Below are 27,552 nucleotides of genomic sequence, written 5' to 3' on the forward strand. Positions count from 1 at the left end.
TTGTTCCCTTCGTTCACCTCACTTTTTTCGCTACTTCTTTCGACTATTACAAACACGTGATATGCAGATTTCTGTCTGTCTGTGTGTGTGTTTGTTGCACCACTGATTTTGTATCTATTGTATTCGACTCATTTATTTTCCTAGGTATTTACTTTCATAATCTCTCTTACCTATGATTTCAGATGTCTATAATATTACAAAACTGTATACACGTTCTAGATTGAACGAAATTTGAAACGTCTACATCTTTGCCATATATTTATGCGCTCATGTAGTTTTCTATTTGTGTTTAATTACTTTTAATGATGTGGCCTGCCTTGTATAGTATTGCACCCTGGACGTCGTGACTGAAAAAAAGTAGTTTTTGAATGCAATTGAACTTACAAGGCAAGCTTAGTCTGCTCGCAGAAATATAAACACTCCTTATCGATGTTCAAAACTTCACTAAAAGAAAAGTATTGGTTTGATAATAGTATGTAATTAGCAGCACGCTTGCCGAAGCGTCTATTAGCTGGTTTTGGGTAAAGAAGTCGCATTATAAATTTAAAAAATTTAAACGTTTAGAGGAAATTGTTTGCTCCGCTCTATGTGCATCTTATTTCATTTTTTTCTATATTCCCTGAGGTGTTCGCTGCCGCTTAAAAGCGCAGACGTGTTTTTTTTTCCCCCCAGATTTTGATAATTTCTATTGGGTATCGAAAACTAAAAGAACTCGCCGAAAGGCGCAGGCTCAAAAGTAAGCTATGACCGCTCAAGGCAATGCCATTGCCGCAGCTGACGTACGCACAACCTTGTGGGCAATGATACAGTAGTATTATATTCAGCGATTTAATGTTCCCAGAAAGCATGCTAGCAAATGCAGAAATGGGATAATTTGCTATGTTTAGACCAAAACAGGCAAAAAAAAGATGAAGACAGGTCTATTTCGACATTATACCATTTTCAGTTTTTTCGCACTCGTCTTCAAGTGTACGTACTGCTGAGATTTTGAACGCCGTTTAATGGAGACAAGCACGCAGACAGCTACACTTTCATTCAGTCAATACAGTGCGCTTGACTCTTTTCTCCGGGTCCCACGCTGAAGTTCATTTATCCTCCGGAGTTGACAGCCCAAAATGACAGCGACTGTACACAAAGAAAAATACACTTTTGGAGCCCTCTTCGAGGCGACGGTTTGTTTGCTGCTGTAGAGGGCGAGAGTTGACAAGCGTGCCACTTCAACACGTACATAAACACTCTCTGTAGGACTTACATGGCGCGAAGGCACTCCGAAGTGTGAGCTGTAGAATAACGTCAGAGTGACAGCAGTTGCTAGTTTTGCAGATGAGGAAGGAAAGTTTCTCTTCTTTCACCCCTCTCCCTGCATTCGCTGCACGTTCACCTTCTTTTTCGCTGCACTTCCCTATGTCTTCGGTCTTGACAGAGCCCTCAGCGAAAGGAAGAACACACACGCTAGGCGTACACACTGTTTGATGAGTGGACGTCCGAAAACAATATCGCAAATATGGAGCTCATGCACAGGCTAGCAAGGCAAACAAGGTTAGAAAAATAGTAAGTTCTCGCCATGTAGTGAAAGACGGCGCAGCTAGCAAAAGGCGTCTTTCTCTCCTCGACGAACATCGATATTCAGCAGCTCTTCAAAAAGTTTTCTACATCGATTGCCCCAACGACAAGCCGCTCGTATTGAAGGCGCCTTTTTTTGCCTTAGAAACAACATTAAGTATACGTCGATAATCACTTTTATCAGCTCCGAAAAAACCGCATCCGATGTCCCGGCTTCCGTAAATTATTTCATTTACGGTACAAAAAGCTATTTAAAATCCCTGCGTGCGATGCAGCGGCATCAGGTCTGCTCGGAGACTGCCGCGGTTTTTAGCCTTATATTCTTGCTTTTTGTTTTCGTTTCATCAATGTCATTGATTTCGCCTCCGTCTCTGTGGTACGACGCGGGATGCTCGGGAAGAGTAACATGAGTCGCACACGCCCCGCTGTCGCTAGCACCTTAAACCGCAGAGCCATGTGCATCGCCTAACTACTGTACCACTGTGCAAGGACTGATATGAAGCCTACCAGCTAACTATGAATGCGGGGTAGAGAAGGACGTAATTCCGGATAAACGCGCATCAATCCCCTCACGCTACCACGTCATACCCTTAAAACGGCGCTTGAGTAACCCCCCACACTTTTAGTATGCTAACGCTAGGCCCCCCCTTGTCACCAATTTCTCCAATTATTCTGTACAGTCTGCTTTACCTTAAAAATCTAGCCTCGCACCAAAGTGAAAACTGAACTCCTAGCGCTCCTAATTCGCATTTAGCTTAACCCCACTAACAGATCAGTAGTTTGTTTTTATTTAGCTTTATGCATATAAGTGTGAATCAGCTTTACTGCTTGGTTATGAACAGAAGCATGAGAGCTCATACCTCTCTCGCGAAACCACACATCTGTTTACCACTGCTCTTCTAAGAATTCTTGCTCAGTTAAAAACGACTCAATGTGCCGTGATACAAGGGCCGAAGTAACATTAGGTAAACACATCGCACCTCGCCACTGGTCCCTGCTTGTTTGCACCACTCTCGTTTTCTGGTGTCGGATAGCGCGAAAGGCTTATTCCAATTGTTCTGCACTTCTTGTCCTCTACGTTCTTTGTCTGCCGTGCTCGTTTACTTTCCCTGCCAACTAGAAACACTCGGTGACGTTATTGCTTTATTTCCATAGGCATGCCTTCCTCCGAACCCTGGAAGGATGCATCCTGATTCTCCTCACGTAGGGTATCTCCTTCATACTCGGGCCGCGCAGTTTTTCGCGGCTGGCTGCGAAAAGATGGCTTTATATGTCCACACCGGAATGCCGGAAATTCGGCAAATGAGATGAGACGCTCCGTTCCGGAGCTATACGTGCCGGGGGAATTTTGGTCAGCTGCTACACCTCGCTTGCTAGCCAGTGAAGTAAACGCTAGCCCAGCATCGCTGACATCAGCTAAGACGTATTCCGCCAGTATTTGTTCCGCAAATCAAAAGAGGAGTTTGGATTGTCCTAATGAGCTAGTTCGTTGTGACCGGAATACGTTGAGTAATGAATGAATACTAGCGCCCATGCACTCCGGGCTTGTACATTGTGGAGCCCAAGAAGTGCTCCATTTTTCCTTTCCCCGGGTTACATCTTACCATGGTAAGGCAAAATAAAATAGAAAATCTGACCCTAAGGATTGTCCACATACGTCAGCTGAAACATCTGCGCTCGAATGAAAAGAATCTGCACAACATCTCGAAAGAGTGGCATTGATTAAAGTTTTATGATTAACTAAGAATGCATGCGATGGCCTTAGTTAACCTGCGCAAACTTTTCCAGTGAGACTTGATGTTGAATGGCACCACCACATCAATAAACAGGCAGGCATTCTGAATGTTTGTAGATTCAGTGGTGGACGACTACATGGTCATTGTTTAGCCCGCCGAAAGTCTCCAATAAAGACCTTGCCATAAAGCAGTCTCACATCATCGTCATGTCCATCGCTGGACTGCTGCGTGCACCTTAGTCAAGTAAGAAGGAGAAACTTTAGCGCTATCTTTCATTTCCTATTCGCAAAGGTGCTAATAACATACGTTTTCACTTATTCATGTAAACGATGAAAAGATCTAAAGCTGTCGTCATTCAAGAACAAAATTGAATAGTTAACCGCATGTTGTTGATTTCGAATACTACTCATTTTTATATGGATCACGTGCTAAAAAGAGCCATCAGGAATTGGCAATAACTGGCGCCAAAGGTAAGATCACCCATTAGATACTAAGCACACCGGCATGTAGGAAAGACTACTGGCTTGTGGGAAAACATGGCAAAAGTAAAGCCGGAAAAGAGACACTGCGTCTTTTGCCAGAATGTTTGACTATTGAGGAAGCCCATACTTCGTTGACGCCACTTTGGTACAGCCGTTACTGAGTTCTGCAGCGCAGGTGCGGTGCGCGAAGAGGTACCTGGATTTCTTCATAACGTTGCGTTGGATCTCTGCTGTGGTGCGCAAACATTACACAGTAATTTGTGCTATGCTGCCTAAATTGAAAAAAAAAAATGGCAGTGGTTTAGCTCTGATTCAACCTGGAGGACTGCGAAAGCAACGAGGAGAGAGAGAGAGGCGATGGAGAGCGCGCGGCAGCGTCGGCACGCTAGCTATGCGTTGCTACTGCGCATGCGCAACTGGCGAGCGCGGCGGCGACACCTCTGAGTCACCCGCACAGCGACGGCGGCGGCGCTCCAGCTGTGCGCCGTGTGACGTCACTGCTCATCGCGCATGCGCAGTATGGTCTTTCGTCAGCTCCGCGAAATGGCTCGGCGACTCGCGTAGTGTTGTTTTCGCAACAAAAAGTCAGTGGGAGGAAGGAATTCCGTGAATGGCACGAGCACTACTGCTTCCTCCATCGGCATGAACGGGAGCGTAGTCTACAGCAATATAATTCTTGTAGCGTGTGGGCGTGTTATCGTTCTATTGCATTCTCGGCTGTTTCAACTCGTGCGAGCCCAACGAGACGCTCCAAGCGGCGAAGCTGTCTACACTGTATGAGCCGCCTTTCATAGCCTTTGGTGTGCTTCACCTTCAGCAGGCCGAATACATTCATTCCCATTCCCCCTAGCTTCATCCACTTTCCTCACATATGCGGAGTGATTGCTTCCTCCCGCACGTGCAGGATAATTCTGACTGGGCCTCGCCTGCGCCGCCGTATTCTGCGCCTCTTCCATCGTAGCACTGACTGCGCCGCTCTTCACGCCCTGAATCCTATGTGCCATTGTATTCACGCATGATGGAGCGACGCGAGCGGGCTGAGTGCGGACGGGCGTGCGGTTTCGGCCTCCAGCACCAAGCTCATATTTATTTGTTCAATATGAACACGGTAGCGTTAAGGGTCCCTTCCAGCGGAAAACGCGGCGTCCGGCGTTGTTGAGCCAAGATACTCAGGATTGATCGGAAAGGTTCAACGTGACACATGAAGTGAGGAATAAGAAAGTGATAAACAATAACAAAAATTGTTATTACGTTGTCGTAACATGACTCACACGCCATTACATTTAAGTATGCACGGTTGTTCACCGAAGACTGAGCAATTTTTAAAAATAGGCTTTTTGGGTTAGAATAGCGCCTTTTTCTACATAGCGTTGCCACCGGTGTATTGTATCCGAATACAGCTATAGAAGTGCTAACTAGCAGGGCGGTTAAATGAAATATAATAGCTAACTTTTTAACTATTACTGTTAGGCACCTTAATTATCGAGATGCCTGTAGCCCAATGTTAGTGAATACCATAGCAGGGAATTCAAGGCGCATGGGTCTGATGCCGATTTCGCACTAGCTTTCTCTTGAGTGGAATTGATTTGCTTTATATTCTTGCATGTCATACTGAAATTTGAGTCATTTTGCTATCGTATAACCACAATTTGTGATTTTTAAATCAGCTTTCAAATCGCGGCTTCACGTGGGAAGTCACGACCTTTTCGACCCATCTGCATTTTTTGGCACGCTGCCGGTGCCACGGGGTTTTGCGAGGAATGAGAACCTTAACTCTTTCGAGTAAGCAATAGTATTGAAAGGATAATACGAATGGCGACGAAGTGAACGAAGTGTCTAGCTGGCGCGCCTCACTTGTTGGGCCTTTGGCCAATCTCCCGCCGTGGGTATGTGCCATTAAGCTTAAGTACACCATCATCATCATCATCTTTGTGCCTTTCACTCTGTGTCCTGTGCGGTTTCTGTGTTATCGGCCTGTGCGCTGTGGCCGGGGCATTCTTGCGTCTTCCTCGCCTTAGTCCAGGCAACAATATCATGGTGTAGGCAATTAAGTAGAAGTATTAAAGCGTAGGCTCTATTGGTGACATGGGAAGTGCTGAACTAACATTCATTCTCCCCTTCTCTTTTCTTTCGGTCGAAAAAATGGCTTCTATTCACCACAATGCTCAAAAGAATTGGAAATTTACAATAAAGCAAAAATGTCGACATAAATATTTCCCGTCATCCGCATTGCGCCATCAATAAAAGCTGTGAGTCGTGGAGCAATTGTGATTTCTCTCGACAATGTTCAGCTTTCTTTTCCTGACACTCTTTGGAGATATAAACATACAAGCGCACACGAATAACTCCGACGCATTTCTCAGCGTTCCGAAAGTGTTTCTGGCATCGTATCGAGCACCGTACGCGAACGGGTCTTGTAGCTCTATTTCTATACCCTCCATACTAACATTGCACCACTTTTCGTGCAATGCGCAAAGTGTCGAGTGCTCCAGAGCGATTGAACAACTGGGCGCCATCGGCTATGGGTTGTGTGAAATGAAAGTATGACACGTCGCACCGGCTGCTGACAATAAATACCAATCTAACAAATAGTCTTTTCTAAGGATTCTTCCGAACTATATACCCCATTTTTGCAATATTACGCCACTGCTAGAGTTCCCGTCTCTTCGTTTGGTGTAATGGTCCGGTTGGCCTAAAAGTTATGGCTTTCCTAATGTAAGTTCTCGCGTTTCGAAATTTCTTTGTCCTTTGAACAAACGTCCATCACATTCACTCGATGAATCTCGCCAGAACGGGGAATGGCAAGAACTCACAAGAAACCCTCAGTGTAAAACTAAATTCGTCTATCGGGTAGAGGAAAGTAATAGAAACGCGCTTCTCACGACAGCGATATGAGAACCGGCGCCGTCTATATAAGCATTTTCCCTAGTTTCTTTTTGGTTCACAGCACAGCAAAAGCATCTATAATTGCGCTTGTTTCTTGCATAAATATATAGGTTAGTATAGCAATGCTGCCATAAGCACCTCGCTGTCGCGGCTAAATTCTGGAAGCTGTACACATGCGTCTAGGAGACGCAGCCTTTAGTAACGTTGAATATTCGCCTCATTAGGACTCAGCACAACGTGCACTATCGTCGAAAATGAGACTTACGGAGATTTACCACGCGCCTCTCACTCGAAGTGGCAGTTTGCTTCACCCACATGGCGCCCGCATTTTTCTGTAGTGGTGCGATATGAATTGTACGCAGTACCATCCTAACATCCGTCGTTGTCGTCCCCTGAACAGCGCCCTTAATAGCTTGACATTAGGACTGAAGAGTGGCAATAGTCACTGGTTTTGTTGCCATACGGCGCATCGTTCGACGGTCTCTTCTCAGAGGAGTTAATGTTGCCTAAAGAGGCTGGAAGCACTTCAGAAATGGTGGAAAAGTGAGCTTACAGACTATACGCTACTGCTTACAGGCAAGACGTGAGTTGACCTTTTGGAGGGTGGAGGCGGAGGGTGGCGAGGTGGGTGGCCTCTACTCTCCTTGTATAGTTTCGGGTGGGGAGGTGGCAGATAAGTGCTGCTTCTGGAGGACAGATGGCTTTTTCGTAGTGTCTTTGAATTCGATTTAGCCGCCGCTTTTTCGCTACTCCTTGGGCTTCTTGTCGATAGTTTTTTTACGACTTGTACACTGGTACTACTTTTGCAACAAAGTTATTTCGGGACATGTTGAGCATTATATAGTATGCTTAGCCGCGAAAATGGCTTCCGAAATGGTAATATAAAAGGACGTGTCTACTTCTTGAAGGCGCCGCATTAGAGTTAAAAGATGTAGCACACCCACCAGCTCGGCTATAGTGATAAAGTATGAAATGAGCGCCTCTTATTGCTTGCATCAAACCAAACATACTGGCGAAAATAAAAACTGTCGCTGGTAGCTCGTATGACATTAAATGAACATCAACAAAAAATTCAGGGGGCACTTTGTTGACCTAAAGTGCGGTGAGGCGAAAGCCTTAAGCGCAGTGTTGTTGCTTGTGTCACTGATGTGTTGTTAAGATGTTAAGCTTCGCCTCTAAGAGTGAAACGCGAGAGCATCTTGCAACGCTGCCAGGGAGTCCATAAAGGCCATCGCCCGTTCGGTTCTACGCCTTGCTCGTCGGTAAATTGGTTTTTGAGGAAAGGAAATGTATCTGTCTCGCATATCTCGGTGGACACCTGAGCCTCGCCCTAACCTGGAAGGGAGGAAGATGGGAGTGAACGAAGACAGCGTATTCACTATCCAAACCATCGAGCTGGCATGGCGTAAAAGCAGAGCTTCAACGATTTGCGACAGAAAGATATAAAGGGGCCTTAATACCATCTAGGCCCCGAAGGTTTCTTGATGAGCAACCTTCTCGTCGGGCCCTGAGTGATGAAAGAGAGAATGCTCTTGCGAAGGAAATATTGGAAATTCAGTATGGTGATTGCACATACAGCGATGCGCCTGGTATTCTTGCTGCTTTCTTCGACTATTATCGGAAGCTGTTTGGCAGTTGCGAAGATCCAAATCAGGGTTTCGACTACAGTTCCTTACTTGGAAACTTCCCTCGACTTGACGATGAGAAGTGTGCTATTGTGAAGGGACCTATCACTTTGGATGAAATTCAATCAGCCATTTCTGCCCTGCAGAGCCAGAACTCTCCTGGGCCAGATGGTATTACTAGCGAATTATATAAAACATTTTCGCCTTGCCTAGTGCCTGTTTTGATGGAAGTTTTCCAAGCATCTTATAATGTGGGTGTCCTGCCTCCCACTTTCTATTCTGGGCACACAATATTAATTCCCAAAAGCAAAGATACTAATCGGTTGAAAACTGTTGATGGATATCGTCCAATTTCCCTCTGGAATGTTGATTACAAAATTTTTGCCAAGGTTCTTAGCAGTCGTCTGCAGCTCGTCATTATGGACTTGATAGGTTCGCATCAGGTCTGTGGTATTAGAGGCCGCAGTATTCAAACACATATACATATTGCACGTTCAGTATTAGAGACAGTATCAGATGAGACAGGCCAAGTAGCTCTGATTCAAATTGATTTGGCGAAAGCGTTTGATAAAGTTCGGCATGATTTCTTGTTCGCGATCTTGGAGTATGCAAATATTGGTGACGTCTTGCTCAAAGGCATAAGGCTGTCCTATGAGAACTCCTATACAAGGGTAATTGTTAATCAGGAGCTAACGAAGCCAATCCCACTAGAAGCATCTGTTCGTCAAGGATGTCCACTGTCTCCATTGTTGTTTGCCCTATATCTGGAACCCCTCTGTCTCAGTATAATTAACAGCGCAGCTCTTCCGCGGTTTCTCTCTGGCTCAATGTGAAGTTAAAGTTTTAGCCTACGCTGATGATATCGCCCTCTTTTGTTCTGACAAAAAGAGTGTACTTGAGGCTTTCCACTTGACTAAACAGTCCTGCGATGTATCAGGCGCGCCTCTTAATTTAGAGAAATCCAAAGGCTTTTGGTTGGGTCATTGGGGAACTAGGCCAAGCCAGTTCGGTGGCATATGCTGGGACTGTAGCCCTCTTGAGTACCTAGACGTTCCGCTGCACCAAGTTCGCAACAGTACAGCCTACTGGGATTCACAAATTGTAACTCTACGGCGGCAAACACAGGCTTGGATGGGTAGGGAACTCTCAGTGTTTGCGAGGGCACAGGTCTGTAACATATTTTTGTTTGCAAAGCTCGCGTACGTCCTTCAAGTCCTGCATTGTGCGAGGAGGAAGGTGCAAGCAATACAATATTTGCAACATTCGTGTGGCGCTCTCAATGGGAGCCCATCAGGCGTGACAACTTGTTCCTTCCCTTAGAGGGTGGTGGAGTGGGCCTTGTTCACCTGTTCGTGCATCACCTTGTTTCCCGTTTTTTCTTTCTCAAATCGGCAAACCACCCGTTTCAGGTAGCTGTGCTCATTAGGCGGCTTAGTTTTCATTTGCCTTACTTATTCGCACCGACTGCGCAGGCTCGTGAGTCGACATTATGGGGATTCCTTAAGGAGGTTGCTGACACTTTCAATTTCCTCACTGGGCGCTTCTCTTTAGATTACATCTATAGCCTCTCGAGAAAACAGATGACCCAGGCTCTCACTGAGTCTTTGTTCCCTACACCATTGTATCGGCAGCCTTTTCTGGGGACTTTGGACATCAGTGTTCTAAACCGTGTTAGGCGGATGTGCATTCAGGCAGCCGCTAAAACGTTCTTTTTCAAACAAGACACAGCGACGCTGCCTGTCAAATTTTTTAATGACAAAGAGATGTTTGTACCCTGGAATGTGAATTTCCGTCTGTGTAACGTGCCTGAGACAATTGATCATTGTTTCATCCTGTGCCGTGATGCCATGTTCTTTTGCGACATACTACAACGAACTCTTAAGAAGGACATAGAAATTACACCATACACTATTAGATTTCTGCCTGTCGGCAAAAACTCTGTTGTGCCTTATGACCTGTTTGTGTTGATGGGACTATTCAGTCTTTGGAGAAGCCGTATGATGGACAGACATGCCGAGCCACCAAGATCGTCCAAATCTGTGTTTCGTGAACAGTGTGCTTTGGTGAGGAGTGTATATGCTGCACGCGAAGAACCTCCAAGCTGGCTGCGTGCCTAGATGCATGTGTGTGCCTCCCTGAATTTTGATGTTTTGATGGGGATGCAGTGTTGAGTTAGGATTATGGCGGGCTCCTATTAAGCAGCCCGGTAACTTGAGACGCGAGCCAGTTTCCTTGAAGTTTTCCCCCTTTTTACGGAAGTTCTTCCATGCAATAAAGAAAAAAAAAGCTGGCATTTGCGGAGTGGTAGCGTGCTCGTCTCGCACTCCGGAGACCGGGGTTCGATTCCTGAACTCGACGAATTTCCTACTCGGTTTTGTATATATATCTGGCCTAACTAGAAAAGTTAATTAGGTTAATTGGGTAATTAAGCACAGAATTAAACTCGTTCGCACTTACTTGGAGCATCACTATACGATCCCTTTAATTGATTGCATGTTTACTAGCCAAAGTACAATTGGCTCCGTTTGAAATTCGCACACTGTTACGTCACGACCGTTTCGACCAATTGAAAAGCGTGACGTTTCTGTCGACAACTCTTGCTTACAACGATGAGGCATTAAAGGCTTTCCGCCTTAACATCCTGAGATCTCTTAACGGCGTTTAAGAGCACAAAACTAAAACTCGCCTAGGCTCATTGTTTTTTTTCTGTACCAGTTCTTGATCACTTCGCGGAATCACTCCGATTAATGTATGCCTTTTTTATTTCTTTTTCTAAGAATGTAACTTTCAACGAACGTAAAAATAAAAGAAAAATTAGTCCCAGCAGACACTTTTTCTATTGATATTTTCTGCCTTCGAACATTACGTTGAAGACAAAAAGGGAATCGAGCAAGGCTTTTTCAACAAGATTTCTCTCTCTTTCTTTTCTCTTTCTTTTTCCTTCCCACCGAAATGAAGAAAAGGTTTGCCTCTCAAACAAGGAATTCGAGCTAAAGGAGTTTGAACTAAAACCAAGGGAACATTCTCCCACTTTTCAGAGAGAAGGATGCGGCTTTGTTTGAACTAGGCTAATAGAAATGACTCGGATTTCAAATGCAGCGATCTGTATTTGGGCTTTATCACAATGGCTCAATAAATGAGCGGTACTCGTCGCTGGAATTAGTGAGACAGTGCGACGGTATGCCGTCTCTGGCTATTTATTTCAACATCTAACAAAAATTTCCCACTAACCAGCATTGCGTCATTAATAGACTCCTCACGGGTCTGCGAATAATGTGAATTACCGTGTGATATAATATAATGCGATATAATGTGATATAACAATTTACTCGAAATCTATTTTGTTACAGTTCTTTTTTCACTAGTCTCTTTATTGTGTGAGGTCTTTCCCGTTACTTAAATTTGCACTCAAACGGCCGGATGATAAGAACGAACAAATAAGAGTGTGTGCAAGGCGTGGTTGTCTCGAGAAAATAACCGTGCCATAAAGCTCTCGCTTTCGTCCTGTAAATATGATTTAGAATCAATACTTGTAGCTTAAGTACCAGGGAATCCTTAATATTTCTCGAACAAAAAGACGAAAAACTGAGGCAGCTGTAACAGTTAAAAATCGTGAGACAGTTTCTAGCTTATTTTCTGCGCAAGCCACATGACAGTCCCTGCGGTGCCGTGGATACCTGTATTACTAAATGCTGAGTATTACGCTACTGGCTTCGTAATTCAGCTGTTATAAAATTCTCAAACACTCATGTTATCAATTTCAAATTTTCTCTAGAGTGGGCGTCCGTCGTCCACCGCTCCACATTCGCCAGAGCAGTTTTCTCAGCCCAGGGAGCAGCATCTTCCTCGTCTCTTGTTTTGCCATTTTACACCGTCAAGCAACGAAACATCCACTCATACGCGGTAGCCACCATCGATAAAAAGGCGGGAGTTTATTATTAAGCTTTAAAATAAGCACCATTCTACAAAGACAGTAAACCGAAGCGATCCTCTGTAGCGTGGCCATACTGGATAAACTGAGGCGCCCCTACTTTGTCGAGAAAATCACAAATAATGGGTTAAAACCAAACTTTAAGGAACAACCGCCTTCAAATCACACCTGTGTTTCATAAGGCGCTAATATAAAAGGTTCTTCTTCAATATTACTGCAGCCAGCAGGGCGGGCTTCTTTGCTTCTGCTTTGAACTGATGAAATATTCCGACTAAGGACCCTGCTTTGTCAGTAACAATTTTTTTACGCAAAGAGATGCACATATAATATCATTTTTAGATACAATCATTTCAAATTGAGGAAGGCATATCCCCGAAATCAGAAATGATTCTATCACACCTCCCTATTTTGGCCGGTGTCAATCAAAGTCAAAATCAACTCTAGCGTTTAGCGAGCTATTGTTCTTTCTTCGCCGTCCTCAAACGATTTATTCTTATTGGGCGTTATGCTCATTTATATGGTGAGGCGTTTTATGATGATCAACAAGCAAATTCAGACCCATAACCTCGTAACATCGGATATTTTATGATCGATGCGCAGAGCTTAGGAAATAGTGTGAAGGAGGCAGTCAAAAAGTCACAGTAGGCTATCCTTTCTTCTATCACTCCCCCTTTTCTTTACCTCTTCCTGTCGTTTTATTCCCGCTAGCCTCAGCTCAGGTGTTTCAGGTTTCGATGGCAGATGCCGCGGCTCGCAACATCTTTTCCTTCAATTTTTTTATTAACAATAAATAGCCACTAACAACAACAACCACAGCACCGTTGCGGCTTTCACCTGAAGACGGCCCCAAAATTTTGGGTTTTTGTTTGGTCGAGCTATTCGTATTTTTCACCAGTTCCGCGGCGAAAATATTGTACAAAAATTTCTACTCCACTAGTCGGCACGCAGAAGTCATGCAGTTGATTCAGGGGTCTGCGCTTGATCACAGATCACATGCGGCCAGCCTCAGCCTCGTCGTGAGCAAAGAAGGCTGATAGTACCTTCGTCTCCCTACCTTAGTCTCCCAGTAACTAAGCACCCCCCCCCCCCCCCCCCCCCCACCTCCGTAAAAACTCCTCCTTCGCAATTAGAACTGTAGCTGGGAGAGCACCACATTCGGCAGCTTTACCGAGCTAAATCTCAATGTGTCAGCAGCACAGACGAATGGCCACAGAGCATATAATGAGTCATAGAATAATGTGCCTCTTGCTTCCTAGTTTCAACTATGCGGCTCTTGAAGCGCCCAATTTTAAAGACATAGCGGAAGTTGCAGCAAACAGCTTTGCTTACGGCACTCTTTCTTACCAATGTGGCAGTTTAGGCCACGTTCTTACTGCCTGACTGATTCCCGGTCCTGACCGCGAGAGTATGAGAACTCCGGGTTTTTTCTTTTTTTATTTCTTTCGCACAGGGTCTTCGTATTATGGGAGTGAGCAATTTCGACCAAACATAAAGTTAATAAAAGGTGATTTTTTTTATTTCGAGCTTTCTGGAGCGCATGGCAGAGCTTTGAAGGTCGAAAACAAACGCCCACAGTTTCTACATTAAGCCCGGTGCATATCCAGTCTTGTCCTAGCGTTGAAAACGCCTTGGGTTTATTGAAGTAACATAACGTTAACACAGAACTGCACTGATGATAACATTCTATAACGTCATTCGCAGAGAATATCACGAATCTTTTACGTCTCTCCTGAGCTGAACGACATCCTGACGCCCTGCTTCGCATACATCTCATCGCCTTCCAGCCCCACCTGCGGATGTATCACTTCGTTTCCTAGCAGTCGGTAGCTTTCAGGTGTTAGGTCAGCCAAGAACCCCTTACACATGCAGTCTCCTTGAGAAACATTTGGGAAAGTAACCTCCATATTTGCACATAGATAAGACTGCAAAGAGGTGCTTTAAGAAACGAAAAGCCCATGGCCGGTTTGCAGAGCAATTTATGTGACCGAATGCTCTAAAATGGGGCCATACGTGCGCCAGCAACGAATAAGCGGAGGATATCCTGGTTAAAAAAAAAAAAAAACTCAGGACATTATCATAAAGGTAAGGCTGAAACCACTGCCTTATACATTTCTTCACAATTTTGAACGGTTTCCCGGAAATTTGCGACCGTAACGGTCCTCTTCTCGGCAAGATGCCAGAACTAAGTGGAAAAGCGCATGAAAACGGACCCAGTGGTCGACCAAGGGCGTAGAAGTAGGATTGCGTGAGGAGCGGATCTTAAAACGCGCCCAAGGAAGCAATTTCTGGTCGTTCTGGTATGGCTGGTGGTTTTCTGGAAAGCCGCAGAAACTAATAAAACTGCGCGCCGCGATGTCCCGGCTCCGGCTCTCAGCCACGCAACGCATGTTATATGGCGGCGGGAGTTCGTGAAGTAAGGACAAAAAAAGCGATGCACCGAACTAAATCCCCAAAATTCGGCCATTAGATTTGATTTACGCCTCGTTAAGCGGATTTTCTTTGCCCCGGAGTAACTCCAACTTTTCAACAGGCTCAGCTTACCAGGAAACTCGATTCTTGCAACTTAGCTGCACTATTTTTTTTCTTTTTACTGCATGGCGTGTCTCGGAGCCCAAAGCCAGAGTTTCTGCTGAATTCACTTCGCATGAGAGGTGATTTCAAGCGTGTTTCCACGTGAAATTTACGTCAGGAACAAGAAGAGAAATGTGGAGACTGAGATTGGGAATACGACGGCAGGTGGATGCGAATCGCTTCGACTCTGGATGAAGTGATTGCATAAATAAAAAAATATTGCTGATTTTGAGTGCAATTTTTTTTGTGCGTTATTTCGCACAGAATATATACTAGCGCAATGCTGGATAGCTGAAAGTTATATGCGCACCTCGAGGTCAGTATACAAAAACTCCTCCCATACCGCACCTGGTTGTGTTACTTTATTTTATGAATAACTAGGGAACCGATATTTTCTGTGGCGTGATCAAAAGCCGTGATCGATTTCAATGTGCGTTGAAGCAAACCACCGTACGACTGAATTTAAAAGCGGGAGACATGTGGTGATAACTGCTGCCTATAGTGCTTTAGGTGAGTTGTAATCGCATGAAGTAGGAACAATGGGGCATCTCTCCCTTCCCTTCCAGACATTATCTGCAGCAGCCCTAGTAGCAAGGTGCGTTTATGAGGTGTTTGGAGTTTTTGTGCGGGTTTCTATATAAAGTACCCTTTGAAAAAGTGCTGAACCCTGAGGCCCGGCGCTTTTTGTTCGTGTTGAGGCGTAACCGAATTTGTACTTCTATATATGTTTCTCCGCCGCATGTTTTCTATCGGTAGTAACTGCGGTCAAAGATCTGAAATTTCATTATACGACCAAGGGTGGGCGCCTAAAATCACATTTTAACAAATATGTTCAGTGACTTTCCAAAAGCATTCATTAACCTGGACCATACATCATCGCAGAAGGTATAAAAACAGAGACGGCATATCTATTTCATTTAACCTGATTAAGAACAAAGCTTTGCCTGACAGGAAGCTCGCATAAAAGCTCAGTATTTTACGAGATTTTCTGTGGGTTGCTTTGAAAAGTTACTTAAGTTAATTCTGCTTTTTAAACTGAGAATCTCTAGATGGTCGCGAATATAGTTAGGTGCCAAGGAGACAAATTGACTCGAGTTTTTACGGCTGTCTAGGAAACACTCACTGTTGCTACCCTCCTAGGCCACCGCATCCCGGCGGCGATCAGGACCGTCGAGACTCTACTGCGGCTGCGCTCCGCAGGCCCAGGCGAGGTCTCCGCTAGCTACATTCCTCACCATCATCAAACTTAAGTACCGATTGGACTGTTTTCATTATTCTTCATTCGATTGTTACATAGACTCAAAAGACCCTAATTAGAAACTACTTGGCATTTTTCTTAACACCACCCGCTGTCATAACTCTGCCTGAAGCTGTTGTTCACTGTTTCTGCAAACTTTGTTTTGGGAGTCGTACACATCTCTGATTTTTTTACTTACATCTTGGACAGCTAGTGACACTATTAAAAGATATAGAGCGTTTGTGACAGATTATTTTCGCGCAAGGCTGTTGCTATAAATATGCGCTTTCTTTGGTAAGCAAATTAGTTTGTAGTCAACGCCCTCCTTTTCCGTAAGTGTGCCTTTAGTTCGACCTCGTTTTTCTCGCGCTGTATCTATAAATATAGCATAAATCTGCTAGTCGTAATTAAAACCTTAATACTTCACGAAAGACACAATGTTTTAAATTGAATTAGGCGGCATAAATATTACGCTATATAAAATAGAAGCTTTTTCCTATCAAAAACAAAAAAAAACGGGGCTAAAAATGTTCTCTCACGCAAAATTAATGACAACACTATTGAAGAAGCGTAGCTTGTTGGGCCAGTTGGGGCATGGTAAGTACAAAACCAGCGGAAAGGACGCGTTCACGAGGAGGATAAGTAAATAGGACGACGCTGGAAACACAACTGAAATATTCTTTATTTGGTGGATCGCCAACATCAGAACGGGCGCAGATGCGCGAGAGCAACCACGCATGTGAGCGGGCGAGTGTGAGCGGGCATTCAGATGATACACATTGTGCGGCTATCGATTGTGACTTATCGAAGGATAGAAAGATCAGCGGGGGAAACAGCCTTTGGGAAGGCTACGTACTGCAGAATGCGAGTCACTAATATTAGTAGTGCTTAATGTGGAAGCTAAGGCCATGGCTACCGCGCATTCTTGTGTCTCTTCCAGAGTGGGAGTGGGAAACACCGCGGACACAAGAGAGCCAGTAGGGGAATACAGATGTAACAAAAGCTGCCTTGCCAGAACATTCAGTGGCGTCAACGTATGTGGTGTGTTCGTGATCCTTGTATTGTTTATAGAGAACCTGGGCGCGCACTTCTCGCCTTTGAATGTCGAAAATGTAGTAGTTATCCCAATCGGCTGAGGCTACAAACAGTCCCTAGCTCTCCGTAACTCAGCACCAAGGGAACGTTTCCTTCGAGTGTGATGCCTCCTGGCAACATTGTGGCAACCTTGGTCACCCGTTGTAGCGTTCGTCACTACTCTCTATTTCGCCTGCGCACCTGTACTTGTGGCTTTCCGTTTTATTTTCTCAGAGCGGCTCTTCAGAGCTATGGGAGACTATACACACGATTAGGCTGTGTGCGTGGTGGCGGGTCTTGGCGCCGATATTCGGAACAACATTGTACTTCGGCCCCTTCTACAAATTTGGCTGTCTTACGACAAACTCCTCTTAAAGCACACAAAATCATGAATTTCTTCGAGTTCTGTATATAAGCATAAGGTTTCAGGGATGCGAGAAGTCGCGATATTGTGCCTTTAAAAATTTACGGGCATCTGTGCAGTCTTCAAGTTTTCCGTTAGCTCGAACACGGCACTGTAGATGAACCGGCGGCACTGCTGCTGTAAAATAATCTCAGCATTATTTTACCGCCGAATTTTTTTTTTTCCCAGAGTTACTACTGAACATCGTTGATTTGCTACAGTCAGGTGTTAATCACGACTCACGATACATGCCTGTAAACTCCGCGTGCTAAGTTTATTTTTTTCCGGTAGCCAATTTTTTGGTTAAATAACCCGAGCGCATTCGCTATATCTTGCTCTCCCCTTTCATAGAAAAGAACCGTTAAATGGTTGGCTATTGTACACTAACATCGAATATTCACTAACGTCTCTTCCGCATCTAAACAGCTTCCTATAGTCTCTGAGGCGGGGTAACACTCTACCGGCAGGTGAGGCTTAGGTAAAAAAAAAATCCTCAAAGGTTTCTTATCGAGCAGAGCTTGTTTTCAGCGCGTTGATTTTAAGCTCAGTAGGATTTTCATGCTTTCATAAGTTTTTCTTTATATTGTTGGCCTTACGTGCTAGGAGAGAAATAGTTAATGCACATGCGAAGAAAAATTTTACCTCCTCCTTATTATTTTCCCAAGGTGTAGGAATTCAACTACACCAAAATGCACATTTCGCGGGTTCACAATCCCTTGGGGCCGCCGCGGTGGCTCAGTGGTTATGGTGCTCGGCTACTGACCCGAATGACGCGGGTTCAATCCCGGCCGCGGCGGTTGAATTTCTTTGGAGGAGAAATTCTAGACGCCCGTGTGCTGTGCGATGTGAGTGCACGTTAAAAAACCCCAGGTTGTCGAAATTTCCGGAGCCCTCCACTACAGCGTCTCTCATAGCCTTAGTCGCTTTGGGACGTTAAACCCCATAAACCAACCAACCAACAATCCCTTGGCCTCATACAGTAGTTTGCAGGTGGAAGATTTAAACTTATAGGTGAAATTTCTATGTAAGAAATTGCTATGAATTGGCACTCCGATACATCCGATCTTTTTGCACAAATGTTTAAGTAAATTGACTGCACAAGCCTCATTGCTGCTTTTGAAATGGAGATATGAAAGTGTTCTCTGTGGTGAATGACGACCTGTGGGCCTAAAAATAGTGCCGGTTCAGCGGTATCTCGGCCGCTGGCAGCGTTAAGCTCCGTGCGTTCTCTATAGCAGAGCTGACATGCGGGCGACCCGACGCAGCTCGGGCAACGCGCCCTGCTAGACAAGGATATCCATCAACATAAATTTACCCCTGAAGGCGCTCGCCCCCGCGAACACACGGGAGACGATCGCATTAGCTTCTGTTCCCACCTTTTCCCCTCGCCCTCTAACCAGAAGGCAGGTGCAGACAACGTGCAGGGACGGGAGAGGATGAGAGCAGGCTTTCAGTTTTCGGCTCGCGACAATGAGAAAATGGGCTTCCCGTCCGGTGTCCATTCCGCAGGAAGCATCGGGGCAGATAGCACCCGCAGCCCTGCGAGCTTGGGCGTTTGTCGCTCAATCTTAGTTTCCTTGCTACTTACATCTCTGATATATTTTTGTTATCTTGCATGGATGATGGCGCTTCTTTTAGGGCTGCTTGTAGAATTTTCTACATTTTTGTGTTTCTCTATTGTTGGACGCCTTTTGTGTGATGGACGCTTCCGCTACCTATGTATACCTTTGTATGATTTTCTTGCTAGGCCGAGTTTCAAGATATTTGTTCATTTTTTGCAGTTTTCTTTTCATGGTTTAATGATATGTACATCGCATCCGCATATTTTTGTCTTTTACTTCTCTACGAGTCTTTAACAACTTCGTGCATAATCTATCCATACATTTATGTGCCTTCAATGCATATCCCCGGAAAATGTTGCCTCGTGTTCTTTTTGTTTTTGGTAACTTACATTTGCCTTAGGTATTTGGTCTACTGAGTAAGACGCACGGATTATGAACGAAAATCGCAACCTTCACAGCGTTCAAAACTGTGTTCCGCATGAGTGTTAACTCAAATTTTATCAGTTTATTGATGAGTTATTACCTGACACGGTAACTAATTAAAAACTCTTGAAAGCACATATTTGAATGAATAACTGCTAACAAGGATTCAACAGTCTCTCTAGAAGATCAATCACTTCAAAATTTTATCTTTGAATAACATTGTCCACGCTTCGCACCTCACAGCATAATTGCTGGGCATTCACCATACTGCCTTCAAGACGACCCTCAACCCGACTACATAATCCAGCGACCAGAACATGACTCATTTTGGAAAAGTTTTCTCCCTCTTTTTTTTCCTACCTCGTGCTTGAAAGATTCAAAAGTAGGAATTCATCTTAAATCTTTGCTGTTGAATTGAAAAGAGCTTTTTTAACTTGTCGCTATTACCTGTTTGTTATGTCTAAGTTTGATTGCATCCTGCGACCGGAAATGTATACGTATTCAGGCGAAATATATCTTTCCAAAAGTCGCAATTGCCTGGGCGTCTGACACAGTGTGAAAAGCTAGTGCTCGCTTCTCGGACCTGGTGCGTAGGCACAACTCTACTCAGGATACGAGCCAGCAATGTTCCATGGCTTAAAAGAAAATTCCCTAATTCATGCCTTAAATTCTCTAATTCCGACCCTTTCTCACTGCAGTAGCTTGGCACCTATCGTCAATTGAAAAAAATGAGACAAATTACATTTGTCAACTGTCCTGAAACTACTTAACAATTCCCTTTTCGCCAAACTTTGTGATAAAATCATCTTAAAAAAATGCCTCGACAGAAACATCACAGATACTCTCTGAGGAATTGTACCGTACGCGGCGGCAAGTCACTAAAAGGAAGGAAAATAACTCAGTCTTCTAGCACGTGTTTTCTACTACGCGTTTCATTCAAGAGGAAGAAACATGTGGAGAACACATAAATGCAAGGCTTGAAGCGCATCAGTGCGTAGCTGCCCCAGTAGGCTGCTGGTCATTGTGTTCGGCTGCTGGGACCAAAGTCACACGATCGAATCTCGGCCTCGTTGGCTGCCTTTCCCTGGTGGCGAAACGCAACAGCACCAGTGTGCTGTGCGATGTTAGTGCATGTGAAAACAACCTGACGTGGTCGAAATTAACGCGCAGTCCTCCACTAGTCTCTCATAGCTCCATGTGCAGCTCTAGCACGGCAGACCCCACTTACCATACCATACCATACCATACCATACCATACCATACCATACCATACCATACCATACCATACCATACCATACCATACCATACCATACCATACCATACCATACCATACTCGCGTTGGCTCAGCGGTTATGGTGCTCGTCTACTGACCCGCGAGACACGAGAACGATCCCGGCCCTGGCGGTCTCATCAATGCAGGCGAAATGCTAGAGGCCCGTGTACTGTGCAATGTCAGTGCACGTTAAAGAATACCAGGTGGTCGAAATTGTATGCAGCCCTGCCTCTTCGGCGTCCGTAATATATGAGTGACTTAGGGACGTTCAACTCCACAAAACTAAACCACACCATACAATACCGTACCGTACCATACCATACCATACCATACCATACCATACCATACCATACCATACCATACCATACCATACCATACCATACCATACCATACCATACCATACCATACCATACCATACCATGTCTTACCACACCTTGCCATATTATACGGTACGATACGATACGATACCACAATATATCATGCCTTATCATAATATATCATTTCATACCATATTATACCATGCCATACCATACTATACCATGCCATGCCATGCCATGCCAAACCATACTTTACCACATTAAGCAATGCGACACTAGTCCACACAGTAGCATGCCTTACCAAACCATCGCGACAAAAAGCCGGAATGAACAACTATTGCTGTTATACGGCGATCTCTAAGCACAGTTTTCTTACGTGATACAACTCTTGGCACTGTGTGCCATTAGGCAGAGAGCTAGCGATAATTGCTCTCACTTGTAATCCTTTACGCGTGGCTTTTTCAATATTTTATGAGCACGCACGCACCTGGACTGCAATGACAGCGCTTGCACTTAATAGCAGGGGCGTGCTCGTTTCATTCAGAGCTGATCAGCTACATTTACGCGGTGCAAGCTGTGGCAGCATTCCGATGTTGCCTTTCCAATTTGGGAGCCTGCTCTAGAGGGATTCATTAAACATGCATTAAACACTTAGCACTGCTCAACCTCTCGACGAACCCGGCGCGTGCAGTACTCTTATCTAAATTATCTAACCCGAACTTGTTTTTATGAACGGCACTCAGGCTCTCATTCCGCGTTAATATTACTGCGCGGAGGGAGGTCGTGTGTAAAGAAGAGTTAAAATTAAACTATGTAGAAAAGGTCGACTCGAGGAGCGCTAAAGAGTGGACTTTATTCAGAGAGATTCAGGAAGTTGTCAAGTTTGTCTCACTATCAACATTTCCGGCGAGGGCAGCAGCAAAAGGGAAGAGTTATGCACCTCTCTTCATCCATTTTAAGAGGTGAAAAAGCCCACAGTTAGAACCTAGCCATAAAGCTAGCCGAGTAGCTTTGAGAAAGACGAGCCTATCTGCGGGAATTAGCAAGATGGTAATTTTTACCAATAAGAAACATGTAGATGTAGTTGAATTTCCCACTAAACTTTACAACGCAACCTGAGATTGGTGAAAAAGTTTGCAAAAACTGCTAGTACCGCCTACATCTCTGAGTTTTTTTTCTCCATTATGTGGAGCAGGACGTAGGAAAGACAGTTTAATGTTTCGACATGATATTGGGAACGCCGCTGGAAGAATCCCTCCGAGGGATGAGGAAAGGCGCGGTACAAGAGCGGCTCTCATTCTCTGCTCTGTTGCTCTTCATAACTCTATTGTTAATACGTGTACTGTATTTTAACTCTACTGTAATAAGTGTGCCTGCTGAAAACGAGTGGATTGATAGATTCCTGCACTAGTTATGTAATGGTGACATGCTCTCAACGCTGCAAAACGGCCCGTGTATGAAACATGCTGTCCTTGCGGGCCTTTGTTTTAATTTCTGTTCCCTGCTGCTCTATGAGTTGAATTGGTATCTCCACCAACATAACCATTCTTACGTTTCACCTGATGAAAATGCGGTCCTTGCGGTCAGAATTCGATACTGCTAACTAGTCCTAAACAGCACAACGCCTCCATGGCGGCGGCACTGCAATGAGTTTTCTTATGGTACGGTAAAACTGGCTGGTCTTCTGCTGCCCATGTCCACCGCAAAGTCTCAGTGATTATGGCGCTTGGAAGCTGGCCCGAAAGACGCGTGTTCGATCCGGTGGCGGTGGTTCCATTTCGATGTAGGCGAAACGCTAGAGGCAAGAGGCCCGTGTACTGCGTGATGTCAGTGAATGTTAAAGAACCTTAGGCGGACAAAATTTGCAGAGCCCTTCAATACGGCGTCCCTTATACAATGAGTCGCTTTTGTATGTTTAATTTCGATAAACCATAAACCAAAACCATTCTGCTATATATGCGATGGCTCTTGGGCAACATCTGAAAACCCACCGATGTCCAGCCTTTCAGTTCAGCACTGTTCTGACACTTCAAGGAAGCAAAATGATTAGCAGGTAGAAATTTTGATCACACTCTGGCTAGAGAACATATGTATATCAATTTACCGCAGGAGGTTCATAGACAGCTGTACCAAGTGGCAGAACATCGATTCCAAGGCAGTGACATCGTTTAGCAATGTTTACGTACTGTAACAAAAGTGGGACACATTCGATGTGCAGGCTACACACACTGACGCACTCACCATGCGACTTTATGATGACAGCGCATTGCAGTGGGCTATTCTTTATGGCTTAAATCTAGTTCATCTTCCTGTGCGTCTTTTAATTCCAATAAGAATCACTTGCTGGCTGTTAACTTTATCTTAGCTCGGCGTTGCTGGCAGAATGGTCCTTGTGCAATATATGTAATACGTCATTTGCCGCGGTAGCTTAATGGCCTGCCCTACTCGGCATGTACGTAGGCCTTCTGAACTCGTAGTCAAAGCGCCTCACACCGATGACGGCATGAGTAAGCGAAGAGGAAGAAAAGCAAACCCGTTCTGTTAGGCACGCGCGTAAAGCGTCAGCAACAATTATTATCGCGGACATGGCATCAAACAGAGAAAGAAGTGGAAACCGGAAGTGACTGGTGCATTGATGCAATATGGCTACCGAGATGGACCGAGTGCCAGCCATGATACAATATTTTTTTATTGGGATTTCAACCCACGTCTGCGCAGACCGAGTAGCTTGATTGGTCCACACCTTCTTGATTACCCCCGATCTTTATTACGCTCTCTCTTCTGGTTGCCTTGGTGCCTGGTTATCACTTTAAATGAGGCGCAGAGAGTGCACCAGCACATTTGAAATCTGGGTCAGTTGGTGCATATTCATGAAAAGAAATCAGTCAATTGACGGAACACAACGAAGAGACGAGGCACATATATGACGACTAGACTAACAACTGTGCTTTATTGAAGGAAACAGTCTCACAGGAAAAAGTGGCAGAGCATGCGCAGCTCAGTTATCAAAATCTACATTCTAAAGATAACCCTAGGTCTAGCGCCGTTGCGAAAAGAAGCTTAGCTTCTTCTGCATAAGGGAGATATAAGGATTGCTGATGCAATCATCCCCTTGCACACTAATGGGGAAAGCTAAAAGAATTTAGCGCTAGACTTTTCTCTTGCCTCTGCCAACAATACTGACATTAGAAAACAACCGGTAGAAGCCGCATTCCCGCCAATGTCGAGGCAAGTTAGCACCGTTAGAAGGGGACAGAGAGTTGTGGTGCTCTTTCAGTCTTTCATTAATACATCGGCCTGTTTGGCCTATCTGCACTTTTTCGCAGCTCAGCGGAATCCTGTATACAACACCTGTGGCACAAGTGACGTAGCGATTTTCATGCTGCGCCGAACAGGCGGGACGATAAGTCCTGCCACGCGCAACACGTGAGCACAGGCGTGAAAGCTTGCAGGAAGTAGAAAACACGACATTGACGCGCTACCTTCCAGCGACCTTTTTGATAGTGATATGGTAACGGTGATGGTTTGATGGATATTTTGTGCTCATACGGCATCACTTCAATTTTTCTTCTTTTTTTTTCAACTGTCTTTGGGTCAACGCTTCTAACGACTTGAACCTTAATCTTTTTCAACACCGTTTCTGCCACCGCCTTCAAAAGTTCTTTCGGAAAACCGGCCGCCTCCAAACGTTGAAACTGGTTATCGAAGCTTGCCTTCATGCTGTGGTGGCAACTCTTTTGCAATGCATTACGGAAACAGTTGGTAGCTATCTCTCTCTTGAAAACCTTGGAGTGAGCCGATGAGTAAAGTAATAAGGACTTCTTAGGCTTGAAGCACTAGCAAACATGGTCATCGTCGCGAAATCTTATTTGAAGTTCTAAAAATCTAATCGACTGGTTAATGGGTAGTTCACACGTAAAACATTGGGCACTCAAGCATGCTTTGAAAGCTCTCAATCTCTTGTTTACAACCACATGCATTGACTTACTAGGTGAGATTCAAAAGAAACAGGAAATCTTCAACGTATATAAAAATTCTGCACGCACGTTTGTCAAAAAGATCACCTTGCAATGTGTTGTCAAACTTTGCTAAAAATATCTAGCATCTGGCACGATACTGGTGCTAAGCTTGCCCCGATACAGACTCCTTTTTTCTGAACGTACACATCCTCCTTAAAGTCAACAGCGGTGGAAGAAAGACAAATTGTTAACAGCTCAAGAAACGCATCCACAGAAACGCACAGAGCGCATCCAGTTGTCGTGTGTGTGCCTCGTCTCCTCGCTGTGTTCCGTCTTTTGACTGATTTCTTTTCATGAGTGCACTATATGCTCGATATATTGCCAAAAAATTCCCAACTATTTTTTCCTTCCTCCTCCCCAAGCCGGTACTTTATATAGTGTTGGTAAGAATAATATACTCAAAATAGGAAACAAAATGCGGCAGGGGTTAATGTAGGTAAATTGTGTATGACGGGATAGCTTTAGTGGTGTAATGCACATATATGCAGAGTGGTTCAATGTCCACTTAACATTCGTAGACCCAGCCTGGTCCTACAGCACTAGCGCAGTGGCGCAGCGGGTAATCGATGCTCCACTGCACTGGCAAGCAGCTGTTTCTATCACAGCCACCAGGTTTGTACGACCCATGCTGCTCTCTTGAGCAGCCTCGCGTGGACAGTAATTACTGCCACCTGTCTCCCATTGGCTGCAGGTTGCGGGACACTCCTCCGAAATAACCCAAAATGACCGGAGGAACTCGAGCAACCTCGGGTTAGTTCGGAGCACAGGTCAAGACAAGACAAGATCCTTGCTTCGGGTTGTTAAATCTAGAATTGGGCTTTCGCACCAATACAGCTTAGAACACACAAAGCAGAATAGAATGTGAAATAATCATAATATTAACTCGATAGCGTCAAGAGCTCGAGTCGCAGAAAAGGCGTCGTCGTGCTCAGGGCCCTTGACCATGAACGAAAATTTCACAAAATAAATAGAGATGCAACCTAGAAGACAGGTAGTCCAGCTAGGTTACGTGATCGTGTGGCGTCATCATCGCGTTCTTAGTAAACTGGCAAGCATGACAAATGACAGTTACACTATCGATTGGTCGCGAGATATTGCTCGGAAAGAGCAAGCTGGGCACAGATGGCAGCACTTGCTGTAGTTTACCCCCAGGAGTAATACGCGGACTCTCAGGGACATATAAATGTTGAGTAGAGAATGAGCCATGCCGCATATATGGACACTAACACATTATCTCAATCGCTTCAAACCTTGAAGGTGGAGCTTAAGTATGAATGATGGTAGCATTAGATGTAACAAATTGATTAAAAAAATTAGTGTGATCACCTCTTTTCTTTGCGACATAAGGTGTCACTAGCCCCAAACCCGATTCCTAGAGCATGCCATTCCACAAGATCTATCCATTTAGCTTTTCAGTATATTCGGCAGCCATGGCAGCAGCTCGCGCTGCCAACGAAAACCGCCGCTTCACTTTAGTGAATTCAGATCTCGACGAGTAAACGAACCAAGGCATCCGAGCATCTCCCATTTCGGAGCGGGCAATCTGGCTGACACTAAAATAGATGTAGGTGTTGCCTTTGCTGACGCCTGAGGTCCCTCAGCTATCACCGCGAGCCTGCAAGCCGTGTATGTAATCTGTATTTGCGTGAATTTACCCCGTCCATGCGTTCGGCGGTAGCATGCGCTGCAACTGGAGGGTGGAACTGGACGATTCCAGAACCTGCAAGCGACTTCACAAAATGGAATGCGACGCTGATTTCATGCCGAAACAGTAAAATGCTTTGAATGCAGTTGCGTTATTAGCGTAAAGGGAGCCGAAGGCACTACTTAAGCTTGAGAAGAGAAGCCGATGGGCGCCCCTTAAGGACCTGGCTAAGAAGGGTTGAAAGTTGTGCTTGTATAACGTGCCACTCACTACATCACTAAGATCGGGTTTTCAAGACAGTTGCCACTGCTGCCGTTGTAGAGGGTCCCGTGTATGAGTAGAGCGTCATTAGTTATGCTCAAGCGGTAACTCTTAAGTTTCATCTGCTAGACGTTTAGTTTCGTTAAGATGAAGTGCGCAAATAACCAACTAATCACACTCCGTCTTAGGGCGGACGGAGGCGGACCCGCATCTCCGGCATAACGCCAACTCTTTCTATTCATAAGCACGAAGACATGCGGAGGTAAAGAAAACCGGAAAACAGATAGCAAAGCCTCATTTTCAAACAGGGGTCGTACGTTATTTTGCCTTTACGTTGCGTCCCTTTCGTTTCATTTCTGCCGGAGAGCTCACCGGAGGGAAATAAGAGCCACGCCTTAGTCATTTACGACAACTTAGTCGCAAACGCACTCTAGCGTGCGGCGCTATAAGCTTCTAGAACGGAATTGGGTGCCCAATATTTCGCGCATTTGCTCCCTCCACTATGTGCCTTTCTCTTTATTTTGATGTGTCCGTTTCCCGCTCT

This window comes from Amblyomma mixtum, chromosome 1 (assembly GCF_055824585.1).
Source record: "Amblyomma mixtum isolate Tamu chromosome 1, ASM5582458v1, whole genome shotgun sequence".
In the NCBI taxonomy this organism is placed as follows: domain Eukaryota; kingdom Metazoa; phylum Arthropoda; class Arachnida; order Ixodida; family Ixodidae; genus Amblyomma; species Amblyomma mixtum.